The sequence below is a fragment of the Peromyscus leucopus genome, chromosome 22, assembly GCF_004664715.2.
Source record: "Peromyscus leucopus breed LL Stock chromosome 22, UCI_PerLeu_2.1, whole genome shotgun sequence".
Lineage (NCBI taxonomy): Eukaryota > Metazoa > Chordata > Mammalia > Rodentia > Cricetidae > Peromyscus > Peromyscus leucopus.
Genome location: NC_051081.1, coordinates 16,920,466 through 16,932,389, shown reverse-complemented (window position 1 = coordinate 16,932,389; position 11,924 = coordinate 16,920,466). Strand labels below are relative to the sequence as shown.

General features: G+C 48.0%; 1 long non-coding RNA gene across 2 annotated transcripts; it reads right to left on the bottom strand.

The window, feature by feature from the left end:
- Window positions 1-838: 838 nt before the first annotated feature.
- Window positions 839-11,609, bottom strand: LOC119086426. Of its 2 annotated transcripts, XR_005089714.1 has the most exons (4): window positions 10,399-11,608; window positions 10,102-10,230; window positions 2,477-2,551; window positions 839-1,370 (listed from the first exon to the last, which is right to left on the bottom strand). It is a non-coding gene; the product is annotated as an uncharacterized LOC119086426 (long non-coding RNA). The 2 variants fall into 2 exon arrangements; XR_005089713.1 differs by having other exon boundaries at window positions 839-2,551; window positions 10,399-11,609.
- Window positions 11,610-11,924: the final 315 nt, after the last annotated feature.

The following is an 11,924-nucleotide window of genomic DNA, read 5'->3' as shown; positions in this document are numbered from 1 at the left end:
TGAGGGGCTAAGTGAGATCCAGCAGGCAAGGGTGCTTCCTGCCAAGCCTCACTACGTGAGTTCAATCCCCAGAATCACGTGGTGGAAGGAGAGGACCAACCTCCACAGGGGCCTGTGGCAGGCACCCTCTCTCATAAAAGATGCTAAAGGGAAGGAAAACTGCTTGGGAGCTGGGGTGTCCTGGGAGGTAGAGCATACAGTGTATACCAGCAAAGCCCTTGGTTTGAGCCCCAGCGGAGAGAGGAAGCGGGGAGGGGAGACGGAGAGGCATAGGAGAGGATATGAACAACCCTTTGACATTCACTGGGGAGGGAGAGGGGGGCTGGCTAAAATCACAAAGGAGGTTGTTGTGGTCTATGTATGAAATACCCTCCCCCAAGGCTCGTATGGTAAAGGCCTTATTGCCAGCTGACCGGCTTGGAGGAAGTGATCGGGTCATGAGCACTCTGACCTAATTAACGGGCCAATCCACTGATGGATTCATAATTTAATAGCATTCTTGGGAGTTGGTAGAAATTAGAAGGCAAAGCCTGGCTGAAAGAACCGGATCCCTGGGGGCTGCCTGTGAAAGGCATGTCTCACCTCACCTCCCTCTTCTCTGGCTTGGCCCTCAGCTTTGTGGTGAGCAGCCTCCTCCGTGGAACCTTCTCCTGCCCTGACATCTTACCTCACTGCAGGTACTGAAACCTCTGAAACCGTGAGCCAGGTTTGCCCTCCCTCCTCAGGTTGTTTTCCAGACAAAAAGCCTGACTAACAGAGACGTCTACATGCTCTACAACCAAATAGGAAAGACGAGGATAAAGCCAACAGACATAAATAAACACACAAATCAAATGTGTTACACTCGCCTGCATGACCTAGAAGGCCAAGTTTGGTTTCTGTTTTTATTCGTTTGTTACAAGGTGTCGTGTAGCCCAAGACGGCTTTAAACCCCAGATCCCTGAGCCGCCACCTTCCAAGAACTAAGATTACATGCATTCACTACCATGACTGGCTCTAGTTCGAATCTGGGCTCCAGGGAATCCTCGGCGTTCTCAAGTGTCTGGGGAGGGCTCCTTCCGATAAGCCCTTCTTCCATTTCTTCCCGTGCTAACTCTCGCCGGCCCAGGGGGGGTCTATGCATGCTGGGGAAGCAGTAAAGGATGTCTAAAAACAGGAATAACCGATTTTTAAAAACCGTAACTGACAGGCACTGGTACAGTGTTGCCGTCTTGCCACACCAATCTTCAATAAAGCCTACTGTATGCAAAGGGGCTTCCAAAGACTCGGTGGTGACGGGCCGTGGTAGGGTTCAAGGGAGCTGGTTCCAAACATGTCACCTGGAGTCAGAGGATGCGTGGGCAGAGCGGCAGTGGGATCCTCAAACCGTTCTGCAAAGGCAGGAAAGAAGAACTAAAACCGACTATGAATCTGCCCTCGGGCTTCACCAGAAACATTGAGCAAAACACTGAACGTCAAGCCATCTGAGGAGTGAGTCAATCTTGTGCAGCTTGGAAGGGAGGGCAGGGTGACCTCAGCTACTTATGGCATATGTTTCTGTAGCTAGTTCTTTAAAAGTCCATCTTTCTAAAATAGGTATATATTTGATATGTCTAAAATACATAGAAAATATATAATCTGATCTTGAAAAATGGACCACTTAGATCGTTGCCCCCCAACTTTGACCTTTGGTCATCAGATCACCATTCGGAGGGTCCCCAGTCAAAGACCTTCCTTCCTCTTTCCAAACTAGGGTCCTGCTACAAGGTGACAGTTTCAGAGCTAGCACATCAAACCGCATCCAGGCTAGTGGACACCAGCTGTCCTGGGACCCCCCAGCCTGGGATAGCTCATGGGTTCCAGTTGCTTCAGACTCCGCACCTCAGTGCTGGTTTCCTGGGCCATGGGACCCACCCACTCGCTGTCTACAGAGAGCTTCCTTCTGTGTCCGGCAGCCCCACCCCACCCCACTCTGATCCTTATCTAGCATTGGTTTCAGGCCCGTCCCAGGCTGAGGATCCTACTCCTTAGTTGTGGGCCTAGTAAATTCCATTTCCTCCTGGGCTGTCCTCATTGAAGAGGATTGGAATGCCCCACAGGGTAGATGCCTTTCTGTGAGGATCTCTCTTAAATTTCACTTATTTTCTTCTTCTTTCCCAGCCCCATAGTTATTTTGATATAAAATAAAACAATAGGAGTCGCTTTATGTTTCTAATGGAAGTGACTTTCTTATTATATGCTTTTTAAAAAATTGTTTTATTTTGTGTGTATGTGTGTGTGACTGAGTGTATGTATGTGTATCGTGTGCATGCCTGAGCCTATGGATGTCAGAAGAGGCTGTTGGATCCTCTGGAACTGGAGCGGTAAGTTGTTGTGAGCTGCCATGTGGGGGCTGGGATTAGAACCTGGGTCCTCTGGGAGAGCAGCAAGCACTCTTAACCACTGAGCCACCTGTCCAGCTCCCATTATGTCTTATTTTCTATGCAATAGACACGACCTTCCTGCTGACTGAGGCTCCTCCCAATCAGATTCCTGTTTCTAGAAAAGCCGACATCCGTTCTCTTTCACGAATCTGAAACAAAACAAAAGCAAACAACCCTGGTTTCATCATTGCAGAGAATGAACTTTATCTGGACTTTCCTGTGTCTAGGTCAGTTTCTCGGGAAAGCCCTGGAGAATGTCACCAGTGTGTGCTTGTATTTGTGGGACTGAATCGAACGCTGAGCAAACTGCTAACCTAAACATTCTATGTGCAGAGAAACAGCGGTGTTAAATTAAATAAGAGGTCGAATGGTTTCCTTAGAGTGAGGAACTCCAGCATATAGACATGACCGTTACTTAACCTTGGCCACATGTCCAAATATTTGTGGAGGATTTGTGTGTGTGCGTGTGCTCTTGAGTGTGTGTGGCGGGGGGTGGGGGGGGGGGGGGACAGACAGACAGACAGACAGACACACACACACACACACACACACACACACACACACACACGAGAGTATGTTTGTCTTTATAGCTTAGAACTCCCATTTCTAACTTCCTGCCAGCCTGGCACTCCTCTCGGCGTCCTGAACCTCGCATGTAGTCATGGGTCTCCACTGTAGGAATCAAGCTGGTCACTGTTTTGGGGTACCTCTTGTGGAAAGGCTCCTCAAACTTCCTTTTGACTTGATGTCCACAGAGGCCTACTTCCATCCTAATTGAGCAACAGGATTTCAATGCTTGGACTTCCAACTAGTTCAGAGCACACTCACGCTGTGGTTGACATGACTCAGGACTGGTCCAAGTCCCTGTGAGTGTGTGCTCATTACTCTACCTCCCCCCTCCCCCACCCCGCACAGACAAACCATTTTTGCAATGGTGGGGTTCAAACCCACAGTGTTGCTCTTTCGAGGCAAATACTCTTCCACAGGGCTACATCCTCAGCCTGATTTCCCGCCCTTTGAGCATTTCTAAAAAAGAAAAGCTTCTCTTCACGGAAATATATATGATCCATAAAAGCCATGCTGGGCTCGCCTCCCATTTTAACCACATGTAATAGGAAAGCTGAGTTAATTTCTCCCCTCAGACCTGTTGCCTTTACCTACAGCCCTGCCTTCTATCCACACTCACTGGCCAGCCTACAGTCATGCTCCCCAACAAGCTCAGAGTGCCAGAGTGCTCTCAGCCAGGCTTTGCTTGTATAACAAAACGACTGTGTTTCCTGGCTATTAACCTTTTCTTTCCTAAAGGTGTCTCTCAACACTCTTTTCTTTTTTTCTTCTATTAGGCATTTTGTTTGTGAGGGGTGTGTGTGTGTGTGTGTGTGTGTGCAGGCGTGTGTGTGTGTGCTACATGCATATTCCTATGTATAAATATGTGTACGCAGGAGTGCACGGCTGTGAAGTACAGAGGTCAATGTTGATCATCTGCCTCGGTCACTGTCCACCTTACTTTTTGAGAAATGGTCTCTTTATTGATCTAGAGCTCATCGTCTGAGCAAGGCTGGCTGCCAGCAAGGCCCAGGAATTTGCCTTTCTGGGTCCCCTGAGCTGTGGTTACACATGCTTGAGGATACATCTGGCTTTTCATGTGAGTGCTGGGGATTTGAACTTGGGCCCTCAGTCCCACACAGCAAGTATTTTGCCCAGTAATCTACGTCCTCAGCCCTTCAACACTGTTTCCCCTAGTTTCTATATCCTCCCTTGATCCATGTTTTACCCCAACATGTATCCCGCAGTGGGTGGTAATAGCCCCAGTCCCCGACTCACATTTTGTTATCATGTAGGAAGGGAGGGAAAATCCTGACTGTGTAGTGCTCCATAACTAAGTCCATAACTGCAGGGAGATTAAGGGGAGAAAAAGCATTCTGTGTGCCTTGGGCATTGTTCGAATGAATATCAGTAATAACCCACGGGTCAGCCCGCTTTCTTTTACTGTAACATGCACATAAGACAGCTGATATGACCAGTCATATCTGTAATCCCAACATTTAGAAAGCTGGGGAGGGAGAATTTACGAGTTCAAGACCACCCTGGGCTACAAAATGAGACTGTCTCAAAAAAAAAAAAAATTGTTGGGGAGACAGTTCCATTGGTAAAGTGCTTGGCATGCAAACTTGAGTTTGGATACCAGAACCCATGTGACAACCTGGTCTAGTTGACAATCCCTCAAGTCCCAGAGAGAAACATTGCTTCAAAAAACAAGCTAGACAGGTGACTTGTGGGTAAAACGCATAAGCACAGAGTTCTCGACTTTGGGCTCCCAAAACCCATGCAAAAAGCTGGATGTGCTGGACTGTGCCTGTGACCCTGGCTCTAGGGAGGAGGAAACAGGAGACTCCCTGGTACTCCATGACCAACTAGTCAGCAAGGGACCTGTCTCCAGACATAAGTAGTCTAGAGATAGGAGAAGACACCAAGGATCAACCTGTGTTCTACACACACACACACACACACACACACACACACACACACACAGTATGCAACATACACAAACCAAGGTGGACAGTTCCTGAGGAACAACACTCAAGGTTGGCCTTTTGGTCTCCACAAGCACACATACAAACATGTGAATCTGCACACACACAAACATGCACATGCACACACGTCTCTCTGTGTGTGCTTCTCTGCGTGTGGTGTCTCCCCAGGAAGTCTCTCACAACAATTGCATTCCATGTGGAGGACTTGTCTGCACAGTTGTGAGCAGGCAAGACAGTGCAGGGGCTCCTCCATTTTGTAATCTTGCTGAGGCCATTTCAGGTGTAACTAGAACCTGACCTCGATGGAGAATCCCATGGGCAATTACCCAACTCTGTTCTAGGAACCAAAGGTCAGGATGTCCTGGCTAACTCAGCTTCTGTTAAACTGCCTGTGTGTGCAGAATCCCTCCAACTAACCGCTTAGCTACTGCCCACTTCTGCAAAGCCCCTGCGGCTGCCCGGTGAGAAGCCAGGATGTGGTCTCTGTCTTTAAAAACCCGGTGTTCTGTCAAGAAACTAGACATCAAAGTACTGAACAGTCCAATTAAAAAATGGGCTAAAGAGCTAAACAGAGAATTCACAAAACAAGAACTACAAATGGCTGAAAGACATTTAAAGAAATGCTCAACATCCTTAATCATCAGAGAAATGCAAATCAAAACGACTCTGAGATACCACCTTACACCTGTTAGAATGGCTACGATCAAAAACACCAGTGACAACCAATGTTGGAGAGGATGTGGAGCAAAGGGAACACTCCTCCACTGTTGGTGGGAATGTAAACTTGTACAACCACTGTGGAAATCAGTATGGCGGTTTCTCAGAAAATTCGGAATCGAACTACCTCAAGACCCAGCCATCCCACTCTTGGGCATATACCCAAGGAATGCTGATTCATACCATAAAGATACATGCTCAGCTATGTTCATAGCAGCACTATTTGTAATAGCCAGAACCTGGAAACAACCTAGATGCCCCTCAACAGAGGAATGGATGAAAAAAAATGTGGTACATATACACAATGGAGTACTACTCAGCAGAGAAAAACAATGAAAGCATGAAATTTGCAGGCAAATGGATGGAACTAGGAAAAATCATCCTGAGTGAGGTAACCCAAGCCCAGAAAGACAGTTATGGTATGTACTCACTCACAGGTGGATTCTAGATATAAAATAAAGAACAATCAGACCACAACCCATAGAACCATAGAGGCTATATATATATATAGCATGGAGGTCCCTAGGACGACTGTGGCTTATAATAAATTTCAGTTTTACTCAATTATTGAAAAAAAAAAAAATAGCCGGGCGGTGGCGGCGCACGCCTTTAATCCCAGCACTCGGGAGGCAGAGCCAGGCGGATCTCTGTGAGTTCGAGGCCAGCCTGGGCTACCAAGTGAGTCCCAGGAAAGGTGCAAAGCTACACAGAGAAACCCTGTCTTGAAAAACCAAAAAAAAAAAAAATAGCCAAATGAATGGAAACACATGAACTATGAACCAAAGGCTGAGGGGCCCCCAGCTGGATCAGGCCCTCTAAATAGGTGAGACAGTTGATTGATTGGCTTGATCAGGTTGGGAGGCAACTAGGCAGTGGGACCGAGTCCTGTGCTCATTGCATGAGCTGGCTGTTTGAAACCTGGAGCTTATGCAGGGATACTTGGCTCAGTCTGGGAGGAAGGGACTGGACCTGCCTGGACTGAGTCCATCAGGTTGATCACAGTCCTTGGGGGAGGACTTGTCCTGGAGGAGGTGGGAATGGGGGGTAGGCTGAGGGTGAAAGGAGGGAGTGGAAGGGGGGAGAATAGGGGAACCCATGGCTGATATGTAGAACTGAATGGTATTGTAAAATAAAATATATATATATATAAAAAAAAACCCGGTGTTCTGGACTCTTGGGGTCACACCTAGGTCACCTAACGCTTTGGTGTGGTTCCAACAGGCTGAAATAAAGACTTTCAATTGGCTATACACTGTATCTGAGTGGTCGTCTCTGGTAGGTTTCCTATAACAAGGTAGCACAGGAAAGCCCCTCCTTACATTTGATATTCATTGCATACCTGAATTAAAATATTTCACTATAGTACATAAATATGCACAATTATGCTGATAAAAAAACCCCCAAGTATATCAGTCATTGTAAATAAAAGGAATATTCTAATTTAGTCTGTTTTAGTGAATTAGAAAGGCCAAAAATGATCAGACAAAAAGAAAAAAAATAAATTTTCACAAGAGACGCATAGACACCAAAAGGACATTGTATTAGGTAAATTTATGCTGCTGTGATAAAAATTCTATGATCAAGTCACCTTCCAGAAGGTGGGGGAGGGTAATTTGGGCTATGGTTCCTGAGAGATAAGAGTCTTTCATGGTGGTGGGGCTCAGCAGGAAAGAGCAGGCATGGTAGCAGGAGCGAGAGCTCACACCTGCAGCTGCAAACAGGAAGCAGAGAAATGGAACTGGATATGGAGAGAGACTACAAACACCAGTGACTCACATCCTCCAGCAAGGCCACACCCCCTCAGCCTCCCCAAACAGCTCCACCAACTGGGGACCGAGGGTTTAAATAGCTGAGTCTACGGAGCTCGTTTGCATTCAAACCACTAGAGACAGAAAAAGCAAAACCAGGCAAATGATAATCATCGGAACTTGACGTAACTATATTGGTGCTAGTCTCAAGTGTTTCTGATCTGTGAAAGCGCTGTTTCATGGGGAAAGGGGAGACATCCTCTTTGATGGTGCAGACACTGATAAAGAGCACATACTGCTATAAACACCCCAGTGAAACCCATTGTGTTACACAAATAAAAAAACATGAAAGTAAAGGAGCGTAGGTAGGGAACAAGAGAAGTAATGAGTGAAAATGATCAAAATACATCATTATGCATATGTGTGTGAGTGTGAGCTCACACACACACGTAAAAGGTCATAATGAACGTCACTATTACATATAATTAATATCTGTTAATAAACATTAACAACTTTAAAAGTGCTACTGTACCTAAGACAGGCAGAGTGCCTGAAAGAGCTTCCACAGCTAGGGGATACATTGGGGGCATGGCGCCCACTTTTCTCTCCAGCCCCTTTCCTTCTTTTGAGACTGGGTCTTGCTGTGTAACCCAAGCTCTCCCAAACTCGTGGCTCTTCCTGCCTCCGGAATATTGGGATCACAGATGTACACTTCCACGGCCAGCTTAAGTTCTTCTAAAACAGCTGGTTTTAAAACATGACTTGTTCAGTTCACTCAGACCCCTACAAGATCAAATGTAAGGAGCGGCACTAAGTCGAAACACTCCCCTTTGCTCTGGATATCCCTCTGTATGCTGTGAATGTGTTGCTCTGATTGGTTCATAAATAAAATGCTGATTGGCCAGTAGCCAGGCAGGAAGTATAATTTGGACAAGCAGAGAAGAGAATTCTGGGAACAGGAAGGCTGAGTCAGGAGACGTTGCCAGCCGCCCCGCCAGGAGAAGCAAGATGTAAACCTTCCGGTAAGCCACAAGCCACGTGGCAACTTATAGATGAATAGAAATGGATTAATTTAAAATATAAGATCTAGCTAGCAAGAAGCCTGAGCCATTAGGCCATACAGTTTGTAGTTAACATAAGCCCCTGTGTGTTTATTTGGGTCTGAGTGGCTGTGGGCCCAGGTGGGACTAGAGAAAACTCCACTGCACCCCTTCCTCTCAGATTTACTGTCTTGTAGGACACAGACGAATGGCTAACAGCAATTAAAGCTGTTAGTGTGGAGGAGCGCTGTGGCAGTGAGAATGCGCTGAGGGGGAGCGAGGTGTTTATGTGGATTTTTTAAGGGTGCTTCACTCAATCTCTCGCTGAATGAACTTCCCTGATACCCATGTTGGCTTCCGATCTCGACAGAGCCCCTGTCCTGCACACTCTGACACCGAGGCCAAGGAAAGGCTGATTACAGGGAGTAGTGTAGACCTGGACGTGGGACTGTCACTCCCATTAGATGGGTGGATGGGCAGAAAGTTATAGACCAGGCTCATCAACCTCGTGGTGGTCTGGCAAGGGGGAAAAGCTAGAGGGAGAAGCAGCAGGGGACAGGGAGTAACTGGAAAGTCAGGAAGACACATGGGCAGAGAGTGGTCACTGGGGAGAAAGGGCACATGGGTATTAGCAAAAGTGGCAGCATTAGCTATGGGTCCATTCTTAGAAGGCTGGCATCCCATGCCTGCCAGGTATCATAGCACGAGGCAGATGGGATGGTCATGAGCTCGATATCAGTCACTAAGGAGACAGGGTGAAGCAGAACAGGTAACAGGCAGGCTTGAGGTTCAGGGGGTTCACTGGTTTCTTTAACCTCTTCAGCACAGGCAGGAAGAAGCCCCTGGGCCCAATCATGGCAAAGAGAAAGTCTGAGCTGAGGACACCACCATGCCCGCTCCAAGTTTCTCTTCATAGGGTGGCTGCCCCAAGACAGAGCTGCCCTCCACGTGCACTGTGGGATGGGGTTCCCTGGATGTCTTCCTGCCTGTCAGGAAGAATTCACTAACTGGAAGGTGCTGGGTGCTTCCCTGGGAAGGAGGAATACACATGATAGGAGAGGGAGCCACCAAAAGGGAGCATCGAGGGACCAGAGAGAGATTTGTGACTTGTACTTGCTGATGGCCAGCTCAGCCTGTGGCTCCCTAGGAGTTCAAAGACCGGCTCCACCCAGCTGGGAGCCGCTGGACACAGCTGTAATCTCTATCAAACACCATGTAATAACTGGCTGGGGTTAATCAAATATAATGCCCACCCCAGACCTATGAAATTTTACCACAAAGGGGGCTTTAATCAGCCTTTTATCGGCACAGAGCTCTGTCCTAAGAAGACTGCTTTTGTTTGCCCAGATAAGAGACAATGGAGGAGCCAGGCTCTGCCTGCTCTCCGAGCACAACAAGGGGATTGTCTGCAAACAGCAGATCATTCAAGGCCACGGGGGAGAGAAGGCAGAAGAGGATGCATGAATCTACAAAAGTGCTCACTGTTAATGGCCTTGCCTCCCCCTGTTGAAATTCAGGCCACACTCTGGCTGGAGCTTCCAAAATATAGGGAGGAGACAGACAAAAAGACTCCAGTGTGCCCTGCGTAAGTGGAGCTGGCTTTGGCCCTCTGCAGGACATTCTTGTTTGCCGATTGCTGAAAGAAGGAAGAGAAACTGACCTTTGGCTCCGTCGCCAGGCTCGGCTCATATCTCCCAGGGCTGGACGGGCTTCACAGGCAGGTGGATTAAAGCTATGAGCTGTCGGGTCTGCTCCAGACGGCACCTGTCCTGCTGCCCAGCCTCTTGGACTATGAGGTGGGAGGGAAGAGGGTACCAAAAGGTCAGGAGAAGAGAAAGAAATAAAGGGGGTGATATTTAAGTCACCCAGTTCAGCTCCGTCTGACAAATGTTTGAACGGTTCTGGGGAGGCCAGCTGAGACACACCAACACAGAGAAACACACAGCTACAGATCTACCTGTTTATGTTTAGGGTCAGAGAATGTTCAAGCTAAAAAAGCGCCCATGTTCTCTTTCTTCATACTGTTACGGTCTTCAAATGAGGATGTGGGTTTTAAAAGAGGAAAGGGAGCTGGAAGTCCCAGCTTTGCCCCATAAGATCAAGTTCTGGCATGCTCATGAGCCAGCCAGGGGGTTGTGTCGTATGTCGCTGGAGGAAGAACTGTTGAGATTACTGATTTATCATCCTTTGGGAACCTTATGAAGAAATGACAGAAAGTCCAAGGAAGAAAATAGTTGGCCCAAGGCCTCTCGGCTATTTCGCAGCAGACAAGAGATGAGAGTCTGTCTTGCCGACTCAGGACTCAGTCACTTGCACCACGATGCCTCCTTGTTCAGCTTTCTCTGGAAATGCACATTTTTTTTCTGGAACACACTGCACATGCTTATAACTGACAGTTCCGGATCTAGCCGTCCTCCATGGCGTCTTCCCTGAGTAGCCAGATCCATGAACTCATACTTAGGATCTTCAGAGTTTAGATTTTTGTCTTCTCTAAATTTTGCTTGGGATTGTAAGTCTTGAGTGGAAGTGGAGAAAGAGGAATGGATGGGGATAGACTGGTTGGAGAAAGAGGACCCACTTCCTCGTAGGATCAGCTCTGCGGTCCCTCAGCCCCAGTTCCGTGGGAAGGCGGGACCTGCCTCACTCCGCCACCGTGGTTGGTGCTACGTCCACCTATGTTTGGGAGCTGGCAGTGACGGGGGACACTTTGGTGACCAGGTGGGAGAGACACCCGGGATGATGCTGTCGATGGGAGGCTGGCTGGATGTTCGTGTCCGAAGAGAAAAAGGAAGAGTTCCCAGCCTGGAGGGTCAGCAGGGCGGCGAAAGGGAGTTAGGTGATCGATCGGGGACAGGAAAGCTCTGTGCGCGGAGCGGCCGCAGAGGCCATCAGTCCTTCACCGTTCTCCTTTGTGATGCCGTGTTTCTGACTGCTGCTCGGACAAGGTCCAGCTTCTCGAATGATATTCTGAGCGGGAGCTGTGGATTCCCACTTCAGACTCGCGCTCTCTCCTGTCAGGCTCGAGCTCAGGGGTTCTCCACCTGTGGGTCGTGACCCCTTTGGGGGTGGAGCAACTCTTCCACAGGGGTCGCCAAAGACCATTGGGAAACACTGGTATTTACACGACGATCCATAACTAGCGAATTACAGTAATGAAGTAGCAACGAAAATAATGTTTTGCTTGGGGGTCGCCACACCAGGAGGCACTGTATTAAAGGGTGGCAGCGTCAGGAAGGTTGAGAACCACTGCTCTAGATGATTGGTTCAAAGTCTTTCCTCAGCCGATATGCAGGACGCCTTTGGAGAATTGGTGGAGGATGTTTGGCGTGGCCCTGGTGAATCGGAGTGGTTACAGCAAAGTGATTATTAGCTAAATTAGATCAGCAAATTGGGTTGGTGGGGCTTAGAGACATCCCCTTTGATAATAACTTCTCTGTAAATGATATTAATTATGCCTTTGCCTTGCGCTGCACTAATAGGGTT